Source organism: Tyto alba, unplaced genomic scaffold, assembly GCF_018691265.1.
Source record: "Tyto alba isolate M040663 unplaced genomic scaffold, T.alba_DEE_v4.0 Super-Scaffold_13, whole genome shotgun sequence".
Taxonomy (NCBI): domain Eukaryota; kingdom Metazoa; phylum Chordata; class Aves; order Strigiformes; family Tytonidae; genus Tyto; species Tyto alba.
In genome coordinates this window covers 11,284,480-11,309,840 of record NW_024881275.1, presented here as the reverse complement: position 1 = coordinate 11,309,840, position 25,361 = coordinate 11,284,480, and the positions used below count along the sequence as shown (strand labels likewise).

At 41.6% G+C, this 25,361-nt stretch overlaps 1 protein-coding gene across 6 annotated transcripts in view; it reads right to left on the bottom strand.

Moving 5' to 3' along the window:
• PALM2AKAP2 (PALM2 and AKAP2 fusion) overlaps nucleotides 1-25,361 on the bottom strand; it is a 227,536-nt gene that overhangs the window by 84,641 nt on the left and 117,534 nt on the right. The window contains exon 1 of one of the 6 annotated variants that reach the window (XM_042788053.1): nucleotides 17,266-17,337. The exons of 4 other annotated variants lie outside the window; for them this stretch is intronic. The gene's annotated coding sequence lies outside the window, so the exon portion shown is untranslated. Of the gene's footprint in view, nucleotides 1-16,981; nucleotides 17,031-17,265; nucleotides 17,338-25,361 lie in introns of those variants that run through there. One more of the 6 variants, XM_042788054.1, reaches the window with a different exon arrangement.

Below are 25,361 nucleotides of genomic sequence, written 5' to 3'. Positions count from 1 at the left end.
AAGTCTTACGAACAGCAAAAGAAACATGTTATTATCACTCATTAACAGATTAGGAGACATACACAATCATTTTTGTAGAGAATGTGGATTATGGATCATCTGTTGATCAGTTTCACCCTGGGTAGCACATGTAAGCATTTCTGACAGGCATATGGCTGGAGAGCATGCACAGGCTGCATTCCTTGACTGCCTTGCTCACCACGGAGATGCAGCTCATCTGGGGTGTGTGACATTCCTTCACATCCTGTGCAAATCATTTTTCATTGCCATCAGCTATACTTTGACGGCATGAGATGACAAAAGGTGCTTGGGGAATAAGGTGTGAGCTTCAATTCCAAGGATAAAAACTTGGTAATGTTGGACCTGAGGGATAAGTTTTAAATGTGCACAGAAGTGTAAGAAAGCATGACCTCAGTCAAGATGTTATTTTCTTCCTTCTGCAGATGAAGAACCAACAACTGCAAAGCACTTTTTGAGAAGAGCTGGCTGTTAACAACTCGTTGTTCTCTTTCAAAACATTGACTTGAGGAAGAAAGCATTTCTGTCTTGATAATGCCTTTCTCTTAGACATCTGTCTTCCTTCTGTCATCCAGGTGTTCAAGTCTACCCCTACAGTGATATTTCAGTGATGTTCTAGTTTTAAACAGTGTGTACAGGTGAGTTAATTCAGACCCAAAGACTTCAGGCAGCTTGCCAAAGTCATGCTAATTAGTTGGCTGAGCAAGGAGTATGCTAGCTTTATAGCAGCACTCACAGACTTAAGTTGTACCAACAGCAAAAATGCTGCCACGTGAAGCTGGAGCATGTACATGTTAAGAAATCAGAGTGCAAAAACAAGCAACAAAAGAGAATTCACTGATCAGAAAGACTCCAAGTTAATGGTGACCAGATCAAATCAAGGTTTTATTACAAATGGATTCTGACCAAGATACTCCTTACCAACTGTACTAGGGAGAATAATTTGAAATTCAAGTGAACACAAACTCAGATCTGATTTCAAGGAGAATTTCCATATGGAAAAAATGTGAAGAACTGCTGGCAAGTAATGGATGTATTGAGGGCTAGTAAGATTCCGAGCTGGAAAATGTATGCATGACAATGGTGAAATTTCCAAACCGCAGAGGATTAAATCTAATTGGATTTGAAGTTGCTGATAAAAAGCCTTAAGTTTCAAGGCAAATGAAACCGTATTTGAGTAGAATCACCTCCATCACTGCACTATCTCCCTAACTGAGATAACTGCCAAAGCTACAGCATGTTTATGAGTCCTTACCAATTCAAACTTGTGTCGTTCACTGCTGTACCCCTGGGATTTTCAATCACTTTTGTGCAGTGCTGTCCCACATTTTTTTCCATTTAGCTTCTGTTGACAGATGTCAACCTTCAGGATTTTTTTTTTTCCCTGCACATTCAATACTGTCCCACTTATGCACCACTAGGGAAATTTCAAAAATTTTCCAGTGAGTTGTCTTAATTGACTAAAAAATAGTTAGGTTCATATGACACAACATTTTCTCTTGGCTTTAGATTCTTCCTATAATCTTGATCAGCCTTATTTTCCGATCTAGAGCACCGACAGATTGATCAAAAGCAGCAGCAGTGTCCCTAATTAGATTTTAAACAGGCCAGCTCTCTCTTCCTCTCTCCCCCCTCCTTAGCCTGCCCCCCCCCCTCTAATTTCAGTTTCTGATCTTGAATCAGTCATGCCATCAGTAGAGGAATTAAATCCAAATCTACCTGAAAGCAACAGAAAACATTTTGCTGGCTTCCTTGTTTCCACACAGCCTCCACTGCCTGACAAGACTGCTGGAAACCCTCCCAGAGTAGGACGTACCATGGGCACAGTTTGTTAGGCAACTCTTTCTTTAGTATGAAACAGGCTTTAAAGAGTATGTTGAAATGGGTATTAAATCAATGAAGCTATAAATGCTGCTAACCAAATGTCTGGCATACACATCCCTTTCCAATTACATAAGTATTCTGAAGACCCATCAAAATAGTGCATTGTGCACACATGCTTTCAAATCAAAATACCCATCTGCACCTCTCCGATCAAAAGAACCAGTCAGTACTCAACAGGAGGCACACAAGTAAAACCAACTGCATGAAAAGAGATGCACTGACACGGAGACCCCTTTACAAAGCCATTTCATGTGGTCACCTTTATGAAGATGATGACTTGACACAGAAGTCAACTATTTGGGAAGGAGAGAGAAGTCATTCACATTTTGGGACAGTTAGCCTCTTAAAAAGGAAATTAAGGGGAAACCTACTTTGACATTAAGCAACCCTGAACCCTCCTCCTGTAGAACTCTTTGCAAATTGTTCTGGCTAAATCTTCACATAATCTGATTCAGCCTCAAAATCCCCATGCTTCAGTAGTCTATTTTAGCCAACCTACTGGTACATACAAATAAGATAACTAAAATACACAGATTTGAGAATATAACATATCTAAAAGGATAACCTTTGGTTTTGCTTGCATACGTTCGTATTTTTGCAGGATATAGGTGGTGTTCTACAGCTTCTATACTAAAATCAACGCTTTGAACTTAATGTGCCATATTCCTTTAAACTCCTCTTCAACAGATGAAAGCATCTGGTAGACAACAGACATGCTTTAGGAAAGCTATAAGAACTAAGTACAAGCTCTTGTTAAGTCATCGTTATCCATGTGCCTCTAGAGAGACTACTGCAGATTTGAAAGCTTGATGTATCACAGCTCCACTGAAATGGGATAAAGCCATGAACTCCCATTCTGCTTTGATTATCACCACATATGACAAGTGAGATACAGTCCAAATGAGTAAGTTGAAGGGGTTTGGATCAGCCCACGCTACCAGCTTTTATCATTCTTCAGGTTTCATGGTAAGCCAAAAATCAGTGAGCAGACAGGTGACTACTGCCCCATGAGTCAGTGCAGCTGTGGCACACTGCATTCTCACTACCTCCCCACCCATGTCAACTGGGGTTGCATGATTCAAGCTAGGAATTAAAATACAAAACAATTATTCTTCCTGACATCATCCCAGCTTCAGATCGTGAGAGCTTCCTTTTGCTCTACCTCTGCCTCATTGTTTCCTCCAACTACTTCCCAGGCTTCATCTTATGACAGTTTCAGGGTGGAGTAACACAAGTTCAGAACCACCAAAACCGCTACATGTTTTAAACTAATAATACTTGTTCCACCTACAACCAAGAAATACCCAGTTCTAGCAATGCAAAGTCTTGATGCAATAAGCAATGATCCTGACCTGCTGCAATGGAAAAAAGGTTGGTAACCTTTGAAAGCTCCTTCTAACTTCTGTGACCAGCAGGTCCTGCATAGGAAATAGTTATGACTTCTAAAGTATGTCCAGAAATAGAGAGAGTTTATCTAGGAGGCCAAAGTTAAGAACCTACTCCACATTTTACATCCCTCTCCTCTTCATCCATGGTGGGGAGCTGATTTGTTACCTAGAGTCAAATCAAGACTTGTAGAAACTTCAGCCTGTCAATCACAACCATTTAAAAATGGTTTAGGTTTGAATTTTACTGGAACTAGTATGCAATGCGACAAGATGATTTCGTCCTTTGCTGGGACTTGGCAGCGCTGTGGACTCTATTGGTAGCAATGCTGTCTACTGAGCAATGAGCCATATCTGCATTCTTCATGCTCTATTTTGTCTGCTTAAGATTTTGGGACAGAAACTGTATCCTATAAGGGGTTTATATAATTACTTAAATCCAATTTCCAATCTTAATTAGGAATGCAACTATGAACTATTAATAATATTCAGAGCAGCATTAACCTATCCCTGCTAATTCACTTGAGTGGTAACAGGAACTAGACCATCAGGGAAATAAATTAAAGAGAATTTGAGTTTTGAGTAAAACGTCAGAATAAGAACTTGGGATCTGCATTCCTGCAACAGCTTGTGTCAATGGGAAATCCCACGGGTACCAAAGAAAACAGGAAAAGGTGGGATGGTGGGCCTACTCACAGTCTGATAAAGTAAAATAAAGCCAGAGGACATGACAGGATTTAGACTCTGCTGTTGAGCACGTGCTTCAACAAAAGTAACTTCAACACAAACTAAAAAAGGCTAGTGTCAAACCTGAGTTTAGGCATCGTGTCTGATAAAAACAGAAATGCAATATGCACCACCCTGCTACCACTCAAGAGCATCCTCCCATTCCCTCCATGGGAGCCAGGCTGGACCAGGAATTAACTTCTTGCACCAGGTGTCATATGCTAGTGATACTTTACTTGGTTAAGAAGCCTCTAATAAAAAGCCAAAATGCTAAATACATTATTAATACTGATTGACAAAACTGAGTTCTAGTCATAATCCTCAGAAAAACACATGACTGTACTCTGCATGGCTTCAGTGTTTTGTCAGAGCAAACTCAGTTATCTGCTGGAATAATTATCAAATTGCTTCATAAAGAGCATTGTAAAAAAGATTTCATTCTTACTGAACTATAAAATTAGCCAGAGGAATCTCTGAATCTTCAGATGGGCATGTCTTTTGTGGAAATTAACTGAATTGATTATGCTTTGAATTAAAAAAATAAGCAAAGAACTAATTATTCAGTTCTGAATGGAATTGCTGAAACCTTTAGAGTGGCAATTGTATCTTTAAAAGTTTTCACTAAAATCATACAGTAATATCCTGAGGAAAACTAAAGCGTTGCTACTTTTTTCCCTCTCAACAATATCAGTTTACCACTCAACAACACAAGGGTGGAGGAGGAAATTCCTTTATTCTCACCTTCAAAAAAAAAAAGTTCCTTTTCAACAAGCTTTAGTACAATGAGTTTGTCATCAATTGTTTGCAGGAAACATCTCACATTTTTTCCTTCTATGCAATGAGTTTGATCCCAGCAGGTTGACTTAATATTATAAAGAAAAAAAAAAAAAAAAACCACATACATACGAAAGCCAAAGGAGAGGCAAAAGGTCACGTAAGAAATCAGAAGTCCCACCAGACTCAGTAAAAGTACCCATACAATGCTCACAGATGGTCCATGCAATGTATAAATACAAGAACAGAGCAATATGGATTTAAAAGTGAAAAAAGGCATATGTGATTTCACTGAATAGCGTTAACAAAAGTAGCAAGCAGCAAGAGCTTACTCCGTTCTGACAGAGTGCCAAATTTACCACTGCATGGAAGAAGAAAATAACAGCAGATGGGCAACATTCCCACTATAAGCCTTGACTAACAGGGATTCCTAAATATCTTTTTAATTTTGGTTGTTAAAAGGTGCTGTGAATAAATTGTTTGGCTTGCAGCAACAACACTGAAACATGCAAGAACAAGAATTTAAGAAAAAAAATAAATCTTTACTCTTATTAATTTCCTTTAAGAGGCTTTCTCTAGTGAAAAGCTATTTCTGATGCAGCTTTCTGATGCTTCTCTTGGTAACTTCAGCTGATGGCAAAAAAGCCAACTCCTGCTCTTGCTTGGAAAACTCTATTCTTTCTTTGAAATAATCAATGTTAATGCAGTAATTCACAGTTGTTTCAGAGAAAGTAACACTCTAGAAAGAAACAGAGGCATGGATGAATTGTGCTTTTTGGCTGTTTGCATTAACCCCTGCATTAACGTATGTCAGGTGAAAACCTGAGGCTTTCCTCCCCAAAATCAGGGCACTGCTCCTGCTCCACCCTTTGTAAGGAGAATTGGCATTGTGGAAGGAGACCAGGAGTAAAGTTAAGCCTTCAAGATCTCCTCCTGGCTTCATGTTCTGTATGAGTGTTATGCATGCCATGTATACATACCTGATGTTGACAATGAAGATGCAGTATGTATCAGCAAAGTGAAAAAACTTACCTGGTAGTTGCATTCCATGAAGGCTTTTGTAAATATAGGCTGTGTCTCAGGAGCCAAAAAGTAATTCAGTCAGGCCAGCCTAAGGTACAACACGAATAATTCTGTGGTGAATCAGCCTGAAGGACTGTCATGTGACAAGGGTCAAAATCTTTTTCTCTGCCACACCGCCAGATCTGTATTAACTTTCCAGCAGCTGGGTCAGACATTCACTGGTGCACAGCTGGCAGGAGAATTTGGTTCAGCTGGTAACCTTCTTGCGGGTTCTCCTACTGCTTCTGTCACATACCACATTACTTTTCAAACACACATCATATGCGAGCAAGAAACCTCCAGTATCAACTGAACAGTCAGAGCACTGTGCTGAAGAAAATGAATCAACCTTCCTCTCAACCTCACATAAATCAGTGAGCAGAGCTGAGAGGGGTTTAGGATACATACACTTTATTCTTGTTTAGGCTCCTGACTTACAGTGACAGCAAACGCTTCAAAGAGAAACTCATAAAACAGAAAAGTTTTGAGGTAGCTGCAAGACAAGAAATAGGTTAAAGGTGGAAAGAGGGGACAGCTTGCCCTGAAGAACAAGAGACTGGGGACAGTGACGTTTGGGGAGGGAAAAGGGAGACAGTGCAGAGGTGACCCAGACTGGGAAATACGCTGGTGCAAGAGCTGCTTGCTCTGAAGAACAAGGATGTGAGCCAGCACCACCGCCCTGGCCGAGCTGACTCTCCTGGTCAGTCCCCTGAACTGCTCCAGGGGAATGATGATACCCCCCATCTCCACACCTTCCCATCACAGACTTCAGGAGAAGTAGGACCCTGCCCTGCAACCTCAAGGACAATTTTTTTTTTGGCTGCTATCTTTGTAACAGCCAAACCAAAGAAACTCTGGCAACACTGTCACAGACTACAGGAAATACTGAGAGAGACTAATAATGTGTTTCTCTGTTGATCTGTGTTTGTTAGCATAGAGGAAAATCATAGGGTCTTCTCTTGCCAAACCTTACCCACTGGCATTACTGAAAGCTTGGGCTTGAGTTTGAGCAATTTGGTGTTTTGGAGGAGGGGTGGCTTTTATCAGAGCTTTTCAGAGAAGGGTATAAACCCCAGTGTTTGAACAACAAGAGCAACAAAGGCTCCAGAGGAGTCATTTTTTCATACTCCTCTGATCTTTACAATACACTCTGAATCTAAATGTTTTTGTTAGTTTTTTACTCTTCAGCCCAGGAAATGTCCTAAAACTTTCAAGATTAGGAAAAAAAAAAATACAGTTAACAAGCCAAAATTTGTTATCAGTGAAGCCACTGTTTAATTAAGTAAGAGAGGACTTTACTTTTTCCTTAAGGCTTCTTGTAAGATGAAGCAGAGAAGACTTTGGGTTTAGTCTCCTTATGAGACTTTTTTCTGTGGAGAAATTTACACTGTCTATAGTAAGCTCCATAACAGGCCCACATAATCCAAGTAAATCTGAATTTACTAGAAAAAGTAAACTTCAAATACTGTTCTACAGCATGAATTATTACTGTCCGCTGTTTTGCAGCTCACTAATGTCCAGCAACAGAATATACACATAAAATCTGTTTCACTAACCCAGAACTAGTATCACCCAGCATCTAGTCCCAAATGTGAAATACAACAGAGCAGTACAGGCCTGTTTACATACTGCTCAGCTACCTAAAATGCTCAAGGTCCTGACAAGAAGAGCCTGAGAAATTCTGTCAGCATGACCCTCCACAATGGATTTCCTCTGGTGTTGGAGTCCACCACCACGTTCTTGAGGAATGAAACCATCAAGTCACTAAAAAACACTGGCATCATGCCTAGCAAAGTGAAGTCCTGCTGTGAAAGTGGGCTGCCTTTTCTCCTTTAAAAAATTCATGTATCCTATTTCAAACTCACATTTGCCACAATAAGAACTGCAAGCCCTTCAGTGTCTCCTTTTTTGTTTCTCCCCCTCCCTTCTGTCTCCCAAGAAAATTAAAGTATTCATTAGATCGACCAGCTAGAGAGATTTAAATGGCATGATTTAAATGCATTTCCCAAAGCAGCTGCAATCTGACAGAGAGCCGATGCCACTGGGATGCTGGGCAAAGCACACAGGGACGTGCAGGCCTTTAACTATAGCCAGTCCCCATCCATAAAATACAGCCATCCCACTATGCATTACTGTTACACTTCTACTAAACTTAGAGGTCCTCGCCACCTAAGAACAAACAGACAAAAGAGCTGACAGCACCTGGAGGGGCAACTCAGCATTTTGGTGTTCAGATGTTCACTGCTCACTCCCTCAGCCTGGACCATCAGCTACACCTGTGCCTGGAGGACACAAACCCTCTAAGAGAAGGTGTGAACAGAGACCTCTGGTCTGATGTTTCATGCTTTTTCTGCAGAATTATAAGCGTCTGCAATGAATAAAGTACTGAACAAGCAATCCCTCCCACAAAACAGAGGGGGCCACAACCTGAGCCCAACCCTGCTGTCCTCCAGAGACCATGCACTGTAGTGTGAGTGCTGTCCATGTGTCACAAGGCTAACGTGACAGCAAAGGTGGCATATGCTACATCGGTAGAAGTGCTTCAGTCTTTCATTATCTTGGCTTTTCTGCATCTGCAGATGAATACTTCTAGCCGATGCAACTTGGCCACAGCTTTAAATGCCATCTGGCTCTCAACTTAATGAACACTGGCATAAATAACCTCCTCTCACTCTACTTCTTCCACACTCACTGCTATTTTTAATAGAATCTGAGTTGTTGATGTGACAAGACTATTACATTTTGGGGGGGGGGGGGGTGGGGGGTGGGATTTGCCTCTGGGTTGCTTACTTAACATGATGACAGACACACCCACTGTAACATCTGCACCTGCAGAATCCCAGTTTTATTCTCCATTCCGCAGAAACATGTCCCACAGGCATACGAATGCTTAAAAAATACACTGCACATGCTCCTCTGCCCCCACAGATCTATGTCCCAGCCAGCTGGTGATCAGTTGGCAATATCCTCTCAGGCTATCTTGGAAAATCCCTTTTTTGATAGTTCACACCACTGAGAACATTGCGTGTTCGCTTGATTCCCCTTCAGAAAGCTTACGATAACCCAGAGTCTTGCAGCATGCAAGAGAACAGTTTTACTATCCTTTTCTTCCAGAAAGAAAGCAGTTTTCCAATGGGAGATGGTTTAATACAAACACTACCCAGCTCTCTGAAAAGAAGTCATGCCCTTTACCCAGGCTAGCAGGACACACTGACCTGCCAGAGTCAACAAGAACAGTAGGCAAGACCTGCCCAAGAGCTGAACTTCTGGGTTTCCCACATATCCCACAAGAAGAAGAAGAACAAAGAAATTTTGCTGTTGAATCATTGCTGCTATACAGATGAAAGCCCTGAATTATGAAGAGGCCTGGGGAAATGAATGAGAGGCAGAATAGCCTGAAAAGGTTTTATTTAGAGCAGAAGGCATCTGATGACATCTGACAAAGACATGAACAAGAAATCCCCCTACAGGAAACAGTAATTCTATCCCAGGATTTTCTTTTCAGCACAGCTGATTATGAAAGACTTGTTTATTTACCAGCCAATCTCAGCTTGGCTCAATCACCAAACACTTCTAGGGATCCAGCCATTACACCGGCCACCATCAGAACTTCACCTACCTCTAAGAAATCACCAAAACCTCTGTGGGATAAACTGCCACTGAAAGCTAAATTCTGGGAAGTCCTGCTTATGTGTTAAAAGTTTCACAAACTGGCTCCAGGACTCTCTAAATATGCTAGTAGCTGTTGTCTGCTTTCCAGCAACAACTCCCAACGTGAATTTTTTCTCCTAAGGCTGATCCTCCTAGAAATTTCAAAATTACCTGAACTCCCCATTGCTATCTCTAATTAGATGAAAAAATATTTTCAAGAAGTTTAAAGGCTTAAAATATATCCCAGTCAAAAAAGTTGACTCATTAAAAGGTATTTTTAACTTAAAGTAAGAACTATTCCCTAGAAATCTGTCAATATACATTCTGATCCACTGTATTATGACACTTCTGTTCTCATTAACCAAGTCGATAAACACATTTTATACACCATGATGAGCATAAACCTGGGACTTACAGATATATCATCCCAGGAAGCCAAACAGGCAAGAAGATAGGGGTGATGAGAGTGCCCATCAAAAACACTGTTGGAATGTCTCATTTTCACAAAGTGAATGGGCATTTCTTCAGTCTATGCTGGCTCCTCTTTTAAAGCATTTCAGGTAGAACAAACAACCCAAATTCCAAAAAACTGTCCAAAAGTCTGGCTGCTGCTCTGCTTCCTGTTCACCAGGGATTCAGAGGGGACTCACACGGACTTGGTATCCAGAGAGGAAAAACAAGCTTGCATTGGCAAGAAAATATGTGAAGGAAGCTAACGTGTCTCTGTTTGAAACTTCTAAATTAAAAAAAGCCAGGGACTGAACCAGAAGAGTACAACTGAAAATACAAACTACAGGCAGTGCAAAGATAGTGATGGGAAGCATCATGGAGACTGGGAGCATCAAATGGATGCAGGACAGACTCAGGCTCCTATCAGATGAAACACCAGCATCTAAAGCCAGCACAGGTTCTTCTATGCTACTCTTTAGATCTGATTAAATGATGGAAACAGTTGGCTTGTAAACCAATTTCAGTATATTCTGTATATCCACTGCTTTCACAACAGAAAAATCTAAAATTGCCATACATAGTTTTATGGTTGGACTTGATGATCTTAAGTGTCTTTCCCAACCTAAATAATTCTATGAAAATATTGAAAATATGCAGAGAAAGGGAAAAGACTTAAAAGAATGAGACCACAGCTTTGGCTGAATTTTTCTTTTTGATCATTGCACCCAGCAGCAGGAGCAAGGGACAAATGACTGGATTGGTCTCACTGCTCTGCCAAGCTCAGCCAAGTAGTGTCAGAACAGCACTGTTGGGAACTTGCCCTGGTGTGTCCCTGTCCCAGCTGTGGGCTTTGAACAGTCAAAACAATATGGTGTCAAGACCTGAACACGTCTGGACTCTTGTAGTTGCATTTCCTCCTCACACACCTGGTCCTCCAGCCCCTTCTTGAGACTCTGGCTGGCCACAGTCTTCCTCCCCTCAGTGAGAACAAGCCGCGCCAGCAGATTGGGTCTTCAAGACACAGGGACAGCTGGAACATCAAACCACAGCACAAACCACAACGGTCTGTCTACCTTTCATGTACTTTAACCATTTTAAAATCAGGTTAAGTGACTCTCTGGGTTTATTGATAGTAGCTCCCATACCGACATGTGGGTTCTCAAGAGGATTACCAGCAAAAACCTTTTATTGCGCTTACTCTTGGGGCAAGGTAGCAGCTAATGGGGAGCTCTAAAATTGGAAATAAAATGACCCATTTATGAGGCAAGTTGATAGAAAAATATTTAAATATTTGAGATTGGCTTTACATTGTCTTTCTTACAAAGCTACAGGAACGCTGTGTTAAAGTCCTATTAGAAAACAACTAGAGAGGTAGAAGGTTTGTACAAAAACTGCTGGTTAAACTTCACCTGCTTTAACAAAAATAATCTTTTCTTCTTTACTTGTGGCAAAACTGCAACCTTTATTAACAGATTTATAGTGATTTAATTAGTTTGACAGTGGGGTTTGCTAGAGGATGCTAATACAGGTGTACATTTCAACTGGTTCCTAATACTTGTCTAATCTCTTCCTGAAACCTTCCCATGAAAAGATATTTGAAAAAAAGGGAACTTCTTAAAAGTGAAGTTTTTTCAAAGATGGGTGGATCCAGCTTGTGTATTAGCAATACTATTAGGGAATTACTCTCAACTGGCACTACTAAACTTGTCCCACATTTAATGAGACACAGAAATAGGGCACTCCAAGCATGTATACAGATGGAGCTGTATTTTCCCCTGGAGTACTGAGAAAAAAATTGCTGTTACTAAGCTCAGCTCAAACAGTGATGATGCCACTGCCCCAGATAATGAGGCATGAGATGTCCACTTGAATTCTTGGATTTAATGGATAAAAAATAACAGCTATGATGTCAAATATCAGTCCCTGAAAGGAACTGTTAGGAAGGAAGCTACATTTGTGATCATGTGTATTTGCATTTGCACCCAGGCTCAGTCAATAGAATTGTCATACTATTACTCAGTGACGTAGGCAGTGGTGTTTGTGGTTTTGGCTTTGGTGTTGTTTTGTTTGTGGGTTGTTTTGTTGTTCTATTTAAGTCAGTACAATCCTAATGTGTTGCTAGTTTAAAGGTATTTTGCAATTATCAAGGCAGGAGATAGTTTTTCTCAAACCAGTAAACTGGTAAACTTTAACTGCTAGAAAGGGAATAAATGACACAGTTTTAAGCCACCTTCTACTGGTCATACTCCACCCACTACACCCTTAAAAAGTCTTCCTAAATCATGCATACATTATACAAACAGATGTTATATAAAGTAATACAAAAAGATGTAGAAAAAAGCTGGTAAAACATAGAGAACACTTCCCTTCCAAAGTACCTTCACTGATATGAATTTAGCAATTTACACACAGAAAGTTTTCTGCTCTTTTTCCTTTTTAACAGCAAGAAAATGGGAGAAGAGGGAAATTACAATGCCCAGAGCCACAAGAGAAATCAGTAGAATCAACAGATTCTGGCAAAGAAATCCAGATCTTTGAAAGCATCCTTTTCCCCTGGACCTGATTCATTTCTTTAGTCAATTAGATAAAGCTGGAAAGAAAATTCTAAAATGAACAGGACATGCTTTTGTGATTCCATAGAACATACCAAAGTTTTCGCAATCACCTATGTAGGTCTTTTAAAGTAATATTCCTAACCCTCCTGAAAAGGTAGGTATGTTTTGAAGGGAATTTGCTGTTTTTAACTGTTTTTCTCTGTTATTAATAAGGGATTAAAGAAATCGTTCTCTCTGCTAAACAATACCGAGGGAAAATTCTCACTTTTCTAGTGTATTACATGTAAGTATCATATTAAGCGATATAATACTTGAGTCTTGTTACACCTAAGTATTTTTACCACATTTCTGAAGAATTACTCTAAAGGCACAGTTCTGCTTTCTCCTATAAACCCAATATCTTACTGTCATCAAATAAACAAAAAGTAAAACTCTGAAGTCTCATTAATTATAAACTTAAGTCAAATAATGTATTTTTAAAATTAAGGATGACATGATTTACAGTTGTAATGGATTACTGAAGACTGTTCATCACCAAAAATAAGCTCATAATTTGTACTGCTAACCCAGAATTTTAATGTGAAAAATGTATCCTCTTTTTTGTTCATTTTGCCATAATACCAGAACAACCAAGTATTGTGAATACAATTATTTGGGAGATTAGAAAAGGAAAGACAAAATAATAGATTTCTGTTGTATGTAATTCTGAACAGTAGTTACAACACGATTTTTTTATAAACTACGATAAGTCTTCCAGTAGCAGCTGAAATTAGTTTCAACACAGTGTGCTTGAGCAAAGGTTGTAAAACACCACTGAAGATCTTCCAGTGTAGAGAAGAAAAAGGAAGAAAGGAGAGTACTACTTTACAGCTTGGAAACTTCTGTACTGAGGATTGAGACTTGTTTCTCAGGAAGGAGGGAGTGAGATATGTTTGTGGTCTCCTAAAGTTACTCTGTGCAATGCATCTTTTTTAAGACCTTGCACACATTTCAATACTGATTTACCATGATTCTCACTCGATCACAGAAAACAGTATTGGAAGGGCCCTGAGATGCCATCTTAGTCAATATCTAGATTCCTGCAGTCAACCACGATGGCTATGATGACAGGTTATCATTAGGCTGTTTTAAAAGGTCTTCCCAATCTGAGCTATATTAGATGACTGACTCTCTGGAAGCACTTTCCATATTTCTTGGACCACATAGGTAGTTCATTACCAAGTCAAACAGGACATCTCATTTTCAGATGGCCGAGATGAAAACCAACTCTAATTGACTTACCCCAGGACAGAGGAAGACTGCAAGGTTTGCTTCCTCATCAAAGACTAAACTGCAGAATCATTCCCCAGGTCCTCCTCCATCAAGCTGTATTGTGAAGTATATTCTTAGCAGCAGAAAAATCCCAGTATGGACTTCGCTCAACGGTGTTCGTCTTGCCACAAGTAATTGGTATTTATCCATCACAAGGATGAAACAGATTGATATGGAATACTAATTTACCAGAGCAATGCAATCTAAAGTTTTACAAATATTTAAGCAGAAGTAACTTAAAATTTTGGAGATGCAAAAGAAAGAGAGTACCATTTGGGAATATGGTTCAAAAAGAATTACACAGATTATAGATATAACTGCATTTTCTGGCATTCATTCAGTGCTGCTGTTATATTTCATAATTAAACTTAATTTTAGAGAGCTGTACTCTAGTGGTCTAGGTCAGCAGTCAATTAAAGAACATCCTTCTACAGGACAAATGCAATATTCAGGTAAGTGAGCATCATCATAAATAATCAGGCCAACTTTTTTTTCTCACGTAATTTGAATGCCAATACTATTCATATCAACTTCAAGGGACTTGCTCCTAGTGGGTGGGAGTATTGGAAAGGAATTTTCCTCAGTGTCCTGTGAGTCCAGAATTTTGCTAGGGTACCTTCATTAAGTTTTGGCATCAAAACAAATACAAAGAATCTGCCTAGAAATGGGAAGCAAGCAATGCAAAGTTGTATCAAACACATAATTTAAGATGGACTTTAGACAGGCAAACAACAGAGCACCCCTGAGAAGCAAGATGTGCCACTACAGCACACACTGCTAGGAGAGACAGCTGCCAAAGCTTTTTATCCTTTTAAAGGCAGGGGAGGGGGATGAGAAAGACCCAGTTTTGGCAGCCTGAACATCCCTGTTTACCCCATAACCACCAACGAACTAACTGCTGGTCAGCTGAAGTCAGAACTGCCCGAGAATCAGTACTGCAGCACATTGACGAGAGAAAGATCATGCTGTGAGTGATAATAACAGGGACAGTTCTAGATGTTGCATTATGTAGCTCTTCATGTCTTGCTATAAATGCAGTATCAATAGCACTTGCTAAATCAGCAGGTGTTTCCAGTAGCAAAAGTGAGTTTTGCAGTTTAGACAAGACAAACCAGGCATGAACTGACTTATCCCATGATCAAAGTACACATCAAACTGCTCAGGATTCTGCTGGGTATACTCTTCATGCTGTAAGCCATAGGATCCTGTACTCTTCACTTAGCCAAAACTCTGGCTGAAGTCAACAGGAGTTTTGAGTAATTTAAAAGGACTGGGAAGTTAGGCACACATCCCTTAGTACAGAAGCTGCACAGCCACAGAGAAGGAAAATAACCATCAGCTGCCACAACAAAAGCTACTTCTTATCAGCACTATTATAAGACATCTATAAATATGGCTTAATTTACTTAAGAGCTCACCTTGGACCTGTACTCTTTGGACTACTAACGCAAAAAAAACTATCAGTTATCTTAAGCCAATATCTATATGTAACATTTTAAATTTGTGCAAACTTACTTTGGCAGAGGCTATCAAAGGGCAGCAAATGGACTGGCATTCTGATATAAAATGAAGATAAACTGAATGAAAAACATTCAATACTTACTGATCAGAAACACTTACAATACATACACTTTAAATAAACACAATTTCAGCTATAACTTCATCCTCTGCTGTGTGCAGGGATATAAAAGCTATGATCTAAAAATACGTGAAATAACTCGCACTTCTTAGGAAAAAGAAGTCAAATACTACTACAGATACTGATGTATATATACCTTCCTTGGGTTCCTGAGGCTGGTGAGACCAGAAAATGTAATTGTGAAAGTGAAATAAATCCCTGTCAGATACGCAAAACCTCTGCAAAACACTTACACAGCATGAATACAAATTGACATACCAGAGCTATGAGACAATGCTAGAATCAGAGGATATCATTACAACGTTGAACTGTTAATCACAGCTCAAAATAAAACAACATGTTTATTTCACTGGTAAAATCACAACTGGGGCATCTGCTCTGTCTCTTCTAACATTAAGCTGGTACTTACTGCCCTATTGTACACCTTCTGGGACCTAATAGGCAATTCATCTTAAGATAAAAACCAAACTTCAGTATGATGACTGCTCTTTATGGCTAATGATTAATGTCATCAGGAACTCAAAAACTGATACCCACAGTAGCTGCCTGCCTGCCCACCTCAGTATTAATAACTTTTTAGGAAGAGGAACCAATGTTTGAGAAGTTTATACTGCAGTGGTCCTAAGTAGAAGCCAAACAAAAAGAAAAAAAAATATTTAAAACTCATGCTTCGCTGTTACTGAGGGATCTAAAAATAGAAAGACATGGAGCAAAGGTACAGGAGATTTTCGGTTCAAAAAGGGGAGTCCAGGAAAAATTGAGATGGCCATGAAAAAAACATGCTGATTAAAAAATAATTACGTCACGGGTTTCTCAGGATCTTACCAAACCCCCTCCCCGCTCCCCCCAGCCCGGCCGGCTCCCGCGCCCGCCCCCCAGGGAGGGCTGCAAAGACCCCCGGACCCCCAAACCACACCCGAGGAAGGGGAAGAGCCTCCCCTCCACCTGCGGACACCGCGGGGGTGCGCGCACAGACCCGGCTTTCTGTACCCGGGCCCCCCGCCCCGTCCAGCACCCCCCAGCGCTCCGCGGCCCCCCACACCGTGAGCCACTCCCATCCCTAGGGAATGTACACGCGTGGGGGCTCCCGCGGGCGCGGGGCTGGCGGGCACACCTCGCGGGGTGGGCGAGGGCAAGGGCGGGGGTGTGTGTGGGTCCCCCCCAGTACCCCTCTTCCCTTCCCCTCCCCACATTTTCATTCTCCCTTCCCCTCCTCGACACTCCCTCCCTGCGTTTCTATCTTCCCTCCTCGCTTTCTCCCTGCCCAACCTCGCATCTCCACCGACCCCCCCACCTCCCTGCCTCCCTCGCCCCACTTTGCTCCCCCCCACTCCCTGGCGTTTCCACCTTTGCCCCCCCCCCCCACTCCCCTCGCAGCCCCCCGAGGGCCAAACAATCCGCCGGAGCCGCAGCCACCGCCGCCTCCCTTCCCTCCGCACCCGGGGCCGCGCTCACAGACAGACAGACAGACAAACGGACGGACGGACGCATGGACACACACGCGCGCACCCCGCGCACAGAGGTACCTCGCCGAAGCGCGCCCGCTCCGCCGGCGCGCAGCGTGCGCCGCCAGCTCCGCGCGTAACGCCGGCACGTCGGACCCTCCTTCCTCCTCCCCTTCCCTCCCTGCCCGCCCCCTTCGCCGACGCCAGGAAGAGGGGGGCAAAGCCACCGCCCTCCCCGTCCCGCCTCGCCCCGCCTCGTCCCATCCCGCGGGGAGATGCGCCCCGCGCGGAGACTCCGCGCATTCTATCCCCCCCCCCCCCCCCCCCCGCTTCCGCGTCCCCCCGTGCCGCTGCGCTCGGGTTACCCGGCCGGCTGCGAGCCCTCTCCTGTTACGGGTGCCCGCGGCGGGCGGGAGCGGAGGAAGGAGCCGGGCCCCGGGGCGGGGGGCGAGCCCCGGGGGAAGCAGCGCGGCCCCGCGGCCCGCCTCCGCGGGAATGTGCAAAGAGGGGGCTTCCCGCCGCTGGCAGCTCCGGGGGTGCCCCGAGCCCTGGCTTTCGGGGGGGGTTTGCTGCTGGTGGTTTATTTTATTTTATCTTATTTTATTTTATTATTTTATTTTATTTTATTTATTTTATTTTTCGGTTCATTGGAGTAGAGGTTTTTTTGTTCTGGCTTGGTTTAGTTTGGGGTTTTAGTTTGCTTTTTATATATACATTTTCAACAGTGGAGCTGACTTCCATGGGCTTCCTCATTGTGTCCCCTTAGACTAAAATGCACTTGTAGCATTCACGGTGGTCTCTGGCATGGATTTCCACTGGTCTGCCACCCCTTCTGTGAAGAACCTCTTCCTTTTAGTTTTGGTTTCAATATGAACTTAATTATCCCCTCAACTCCTGTGCTGGAGATGAGGAACAGCTCCTAACCCTCTGTTTGAGCTGCTCATGGGTTTGCAGACCTCTACTGTAATTCTTTCACACTGTTCCTTCTCCTGGCTGAAGAGCTGTAGGTTGCTCATGGGGGCCCTTTGTCCACAGACTCTTCTGTATCTTTTATCATCCTTGATGTTCTCTTGAACATCATCCTGATCTAATAGATCATATCTGAGACAAAGAAATACATAACATTTAAGATGTGGGCAAACATGAATTCATGCAGTGGTACACTAATGTTTTTCTCTTACATATATTTTATGAAGAAGTTTTGAGCACAGAGCTGATGTTTCTATGGAACTCTCTGACATAAACTTGAGATTTTACTCATGCAATGGCCAGCTCTGAGCTCACCATTTCACACAATCGTTTCTCCATGTGCATCTTTTCACATGTACCTAAACTGAGTTTCTTGTATTGCCCAGTCAGCCTCATAGTGTCCTTGTGTAGCTCTTCACAGTCCTTCTTATTACTAACTTGAGTAAATTAATACCACTGACGAATTTTGCTATTTCACTCCATTCCCGGGTAAGATAGGAGTACACAGAACAGCACACGTCCCGGCACTGACCCTTGCAGAACCCCACACCATCCAGCACCTCCCTCCATTGTGAGAATGGGTCATTTATTCCTGTACTTTGCATTTTATCTTTTAAGCAATTACTGAGCTATACCAGGGCTTTCCCTCTTATTCCTATCGCTGCTTAGTCTCCTTAAAAGCCTTTGTCAAGAGCCTTTAGGAAACCCAGTCTGATATGGAAATTAGATCACCCTTATCCACGTTTTTGTTGACCCTTTCAGAGACCTCCAAGAGGTTTGCTTAAGGCAGAACTTTACAGCAGCAATGTTGACTCTTCTCAGATAGATTATATTAATCCAGGTGTCCTTTAGTTCTAACCCAGTTAGCATCTCTCTATTTAAACAGTACAGGCATGAGGTTTGCAAACCTCTAGTTCTCCAGAGTCTGTATTGAAATCTAGTGTCACATTTGCCACGCTCCACTCTTCAGGTGCCAGTGTTTTAAATGGGAGGTTACATGCTGCTGTTGATAATTCAGCTGCTGCATCCTCTGGTGAGAACTCAAGGGCACAGATGCTCACACAGACACATTGCTACCAGAATGCTATGATAATGGAAAAGGCTTATAATAAAAGCTAATGGTATAAGGAAATAGATGCACACATACATATCTGCAGACGTGTAAGTTGGTGCTATTAATGTAAGTAAAAAGCTACCTCAATAATTAACTATATGTGGCCACGACCCTCTTTGCAAATGTATTTCTGAAAGCATCCAGAGTATGATACACACAAAAGCCCACTGAGGTCTGTGACCCAGGGAACTGTTTGCTGTTGTCCGTATCTGCAGCCATCTGTTTTCTTTCTTTCATACTTTGCTGTAAATTCTTGGATCAAGGGTGGCCTTTTTTAATGCATATTTTTTACTTATCACTAGCATATGGCATGGGAAGGAGGAAGGGACACCAGCCCCGAGCTGGGGTATTTCAGCTGCACCATCTAGGAATGTTCCCAGGAACGTCTACAGTTCAGTTACCTGCCCAAAGACAAAACTCCCACCCTTTGTCCTTCCAGGATCCGGTGCAACTCTGCAGGGCATGTGGTAGAACTGAAATACGGTTCCATTCAGCCTATTTGCAGGGAGCGGGCAGGGAGCACAAGGAAGCTGCATCTCCAACACCTGACTGAAGCAACTGTGCATGGACATGCATCACTGGTGACGCCCGCCAGCCTGCCCCACTGGTGTACGAGTCTGTACTCCCACAGCTAGCTATGCCATCCAAATGGCAATGTGGGGCTGTGAAGGAGAGAGAAAGGAGTGTGAGTGTTCCATCCCTTTTGGATGTTTCACAGGTCTGACCGTGTTTGTTGGGTTTAGAAACTTCAGCTGCTAGAAACAGAATAAGCCAATTATCACAAGGAGGGGAGGGGAGAAAAAATAAATTAATCTTTCTTAGTTGCAGAAAACTTCAGAACCATGCAGAAAGGTCCACTCCAGGCCTCAGAAACATAATTAAAATAAGCAGTCCCATTTCATGGTTTTTGAAGGCCTCAAGTTTTGGAGACTGGCAATACTGCACTGTAGAGAAAAATCTGTAATATTCATAGCAACCAGAGATGTTACACTATCAAAAGGGGAACTTCAGAGCTCCTCTTCCTGGGTTCCCACCCCTCTGCCCTTTTGTTCCATCCATTAACTTCTGCTCCTCTTCTGCTTACTGGCCTCATGCAGAATTGGACTAAACTGTGTGACTGCAGCACAGATTTTGTTCCATTAGATAAAGCATTATCACAAATGACACTAATACTATTTGAATATATATATATTTTTTTTTAGTAACAGGGATACATTTACTTAGTATTAATTAGGTAGCACATGACTAATATACCACAGAGGAAATCAAATGTAATTTCACTGTGTATTTTAATGAGCTTTGCATATTGCTTCTAATTTGCATTTTCAACAGTTAAAACAGCAGAAGGAAACTATGTCTTCAAGTATTGTTTTAAAGATGTATTTTGTTCATGCTCTGTAATTTTTTTACAATGTTACAGAGGGCTTCAGGTAGGGGGAAGAAGGAATTAATCTTTGCCAGAGTGCAGCCTTCCTTATTTTACCCTGAAGTTAAAATACCTTTAGCTAAATTATGAATTGCAAGATTATTTGGCATTGTCCTAAAAACTCTGAAAGTAGGAAGAGTATAAAGATCAGCTGCATTAACCCAATATTTGTCAAGAAAAGTAGTTATTTTTAAGACTCAAGTGAAAGTTCCTTGCCTGCCTTTCCCTTTCAGGCCTGCTTTATATGCCCTGTGAACTGAAAAGGGATATGTCACCCCTGCTATTACCTCATTCCTCCTCCAATGACTAACCAACATACATCCCAAGGCTGTGCTGAACATGTAGGAAAAAACGACAAAGACAGATCCTGAGATTAGTGTGACGTCCTTGGGAAAGCTCAAGGAAGTGTGACTGTGTATCTGAACTTCTACTTGTAGGGGCTATAAAACTGAGGATGTTTATATATTTTTATATATATATATATATATATATATATAGCCTGTGGACTAGGGGATTCATGCCACTGATGTCAGTGGGAACCACAGGCACTCAACACCTCTGACAACTGGGCCACATGCTTATGTGACACCTTGTTATTACACAAAAAGGCTCCTATTCCTACTCTTTTTTTCCTCTGCCACATAAGCTGACCTAGTTTACAATCTGCCTCTGTACAGATGCGTCCTCTTCCATGGGCAGAAAGAAGACAGAGCCCTTGCCAACAAAGAGTACCTGGAGTTAGGAAGGGGAAGAGACACAGGGTGGCTGAGGATGAGGAGATAAAGAGAAGGAAATGAAAGAAAAAGATGTTTGAAGGAGAGAAGAGAAAAATAAGGAGAAAAGAAAGGGAAGCCGTACCCATACCTGCTGCTCCTGCTTTATCCAGGAGACAGCAGAGTTACTCAGAGTCTTTGCTTTGGGACTTTGTCAGTATATTGGAGCCTAGTTTCAGTGAGGCAGGTTTTTTTATTGTTACGCAGTGGACCTTCAAATGGAGAATAATTCAAAGGTGATACCTGTTCCTATTAGGAAGAAATTCTTCCAGGCTGCTTTACAGCCCAGCACGCTGTTCTTGTTCTTTATGAACTCCCAAAGATGTTGAGAGCAGTTCAGAATAAAGAAAGGAAGGAAAATACTGTGGTGATAATGCTGGATATGCCAGGCACTTTTATAACATTTATAAAATGAGATGCAGTCCTGAAAGGTGTTACCTGATCTGGTAGCTTCCACATTGAATTTCACTGGGTGTGAAAAATGAGTTTTGCTTGGGATGCAGATTTTTAAGTGTCTTAGATTAGCTGTCAGAAATGTTGTGATTAGATGTGTTTTCCTTTTCTTGTGGTTCTGGTTATTTCTCTGACTCCAGAATAACATGCAGATGAGCTGGATGAGGGAATGCACCAGCTTGTGGTAATGTGTGTGAGATGAAAATGGTACTTCTGTGTATTCTCTGTGCATTTATAAAACTAATGAATGCAGAGATCCATCAGTCAGTTAGCAGAAGAGCTGTGGGAAGTTTGGAGGTCACATTCATAAATGCTTCATATTCAGTACGGGGATGAAATGTTGAGTATTACAGAGGCAGGGAGCTGCCAGTAGGGAACTGACTGGAGATCCCTGTTCTATTTGTGGCGTTGCTGATGACCTGTGATGTGACTAAAGGGAAGTCACCTTCCTTTATTTGTCTATATGAGTTGATGAATTTTAGGACAGGGATTGCCTGCTAGTGGGTGTTTGCAGAATATAGCAGGACCTCAGCTGTGGCTAAGGAGTTCAAATACTAATATAGTACGAACTTCAAAATTATTTTCTGAAGTATTCGGCTGACTAACAGGTTCATTTACACACATCTATTATGTAGTGGAATAGCTTGGCAATATCTCTATTGGCAGCTAGCTCATAAGTAATCTCATTGACTTAAATGTAATTCCTTGAGTGAGTAATGTTTTTGTACTGGCTCCATAAACTGTTTAGTCATCATTGGCTTACAGACTATGTGCGTAGCCCTGCCAGCACTTACCACACAGTGTAGTGTATTTTACTGCAAGCAATTCTGTCACAGGAGTAATACCCAGTAGTAACTGTGTAATCTATGCCCACGTGAAGAAGTTACTCTGTTCTGCAGTTACAAAACCAGCCAAGTTTCACTGGCATCGTGTTCTCATTGGTTCACAGGAACTATTAGTTCCCCTTCACAAGAAATCCAAGGAAATATTCAGTACCTGTGATGTTGTAAGGAATAAATTTTATTTATTGCAGCTCACGAGGATACTGCTGCATAACTGACTCATGGCTCTCCTTCTTGTGGAAAGTGCAGTCATTGCAAATCTGAAGCTGTAACCGTTCAGTTAAAGCTCTTTACAGTCTTACTCCAGCTAATGTTTCTGCTTTGATTACTCCTGCCTTATCTTAGTCTCTTTGTACCCTCTTCCACAATAGCCCATTTTTTTCCCCTACTGTGGGCTTTGTGTCTCCTTTCAGTTGGTTCCTTTTCCTAAGTGCAGAAAAAAATCCCATTCAGTAGTATCCCTCTTTTATTCTACAAATCCCTCTTTCAAGTCTGCTTCATCAATAACATCAACATAAGGCAGTCCTGAAAGATGGCTTGCCGGTGTCCAGCTTGCCTGATTGAGCCTGAGCATACTCAGGGTCAGGGAGCATGTCTCTATATATTTTATGAATTACTCTCTGCATAGGAAGAGCCATATAAATATAGCACTACTTGTTATCACAGCATTACATATTCAACATTTATATCAACTACTGGGGCAAGATAGTTACAGACTACAGTAATTCAACAATTGTGTACAGTTGCATATTGTTCCTCCAACTAAATAGGCATAGCAAAAAGATTTAAAGAGCAATCATTATTTTAGAAATAGGGAACTTCTGTAACTCTTCTGTACAATACTTGAATAGCATATTCTCACAAAGAGCATTTGTCTGTGAACTAAAGAGCTTGATCCAAAGCCTAATGGAGGCTCTTCCAATGCATTCAGTGAGCTTTGGATTAAGTCCTTCCTGAGGAACAGATGCAGGGTTTTATTCACTACCAGTTGAACAATAAAAATGACAAGACAAAGAATAAAGTTGTCTACAGAGAATAAAGCACTGTTGTCCTGCAGCAGCTTAAATACATCAGGCTCTATAGTTAAAAGAAAGTCCTGTAGAGTTAGTAAAATTGTTTGTGTAGCCCATTCACAAAACACACAGTGCAAAAATATTTAAATATCTACACATAAACACCCAAACACTGTGTATTTCACTGAGTATTCAACTTCTCAGTATTTGCAAGAACAGAGTTATAACTGTAACTACAAATTTGAGTTGTGCAAACAAAGATAACACAGAAATAGATTGTTGCCATTAATCATCAAAACTGTGATGGGAGAGAGCTGGAAATTTTTTTATGCCATGGCTCTTAGATGGATCCAAAGTGTTTACTGAGACCTCAACCAGAGACAGGCTTTCCGTTAGTAAATTTATCTCATTCAACATAATGATTTCTTATCTGACCAGTAGATGTTATCAAAATGTAAGCAATAATGAGTGTTGAAGAACAGAGACATTTGCCCCTGCAGGAAAAACTGGGGCCAGAGTCACCCCAGGAAAAAGCGTCTGACAAGGGAGATAGATAAAGCAACTGTGGGAGATACAAGAGACTAGACTGAAGTAAAAGTGGCAGCAAATGAGAAGAATAATTAGCAGAAACTAAGCCGGGTGGGAACCTGGGACTTGCAGCAGAGACAAAATATGAGGGGAATCTGATCAGACGCTTTCAAAAGGTTGGGGTAGATCTTGTAAAGAGATGTAGTGAGAGAGAGAGAGTGAGAGCAGCATACAAAACAGACTGTTTTTTTGAAACACCTGCGCGGATTTATGTTGAACGTAGAAATTGGGAAAGGAGCCTGGATTAGAAGAGGTTGCAGTCATACCAAGAAAGACCCTTGTGATGAATATGTGGCATGATAGGTGGATTTTGAAATATCTGAGGAACTGGCAGCGTCTGGTGCAAGAAAGTATGATGAGCAGAAAAGGATGTTACACAAAACATTTATACCAGGAAAGAAGGGAATCAAAAGCTGACAAATCATATCACACAAAACTATTTCTGTATCTATTAAAAATAATACCATTTCATTTTTACCTGCTTATATTCAAACGTTCCTAACTTTTTCAGCTCACAAGTAGCAGCCTCAGAAAGCAGTCACTATTCTTAAATCCTTTACATTTAATTACCAGGCAAAGCCAACTCAGTGCTTACTCCAATTCCAGACGTTAACTAAATGCAGAAAGGCACATTTTGTCATGCCATTTTTACCTGGAGGGTTGCCACAGGTGTGCTCTGACAATTATGGAGAAGATAAATCCTTCTGTCTTTGCTTTTACTCCTGCACTGGGAGCCCTGTCAGCCTCCAGGGACTGAAATCACTGCTACATAGAACAGCAAGACCCTCTTGCCCTACTCCTAATGTTTCCACCTTTTTGTTGTAACAGCCTGCAAATTCTTGATACCTTTTAATCTTCTGAGTTTTGCACATTGAAGTACAAATCTTCAGTAGTTAAGCTGCCTTCTCCACAGTTTACCGAGCCCTCCCTTATATTCAAGGCTGGATGCTTGTTCCTGTTGTTAAATGCCTCCAACTGGGATCTGCCATTTGCTGCAGCACGGATGGCAATACTAGAAATGAATGAGAAAACAAAACCTACCTGAAGGTCCACAGAAAGTCAGAGACAAATGGATAATATTCGAAGAAGAATTTGTCTCATGACAAAGAATGTTTTGTGGTTTTTTCCCTCAAGCAACAATATCAGAGTTTCCTAAAGTGTCCCTTTCTTTAATTAGAAAGGGAACACGCCCAGTGACTAAACCTGTGGCCATCCTGAAGGACTGGCTGTCCCTGCAATACGCTGAGGTCTTAGCTTCACTGCATTTTCCAATCATCAGAAGT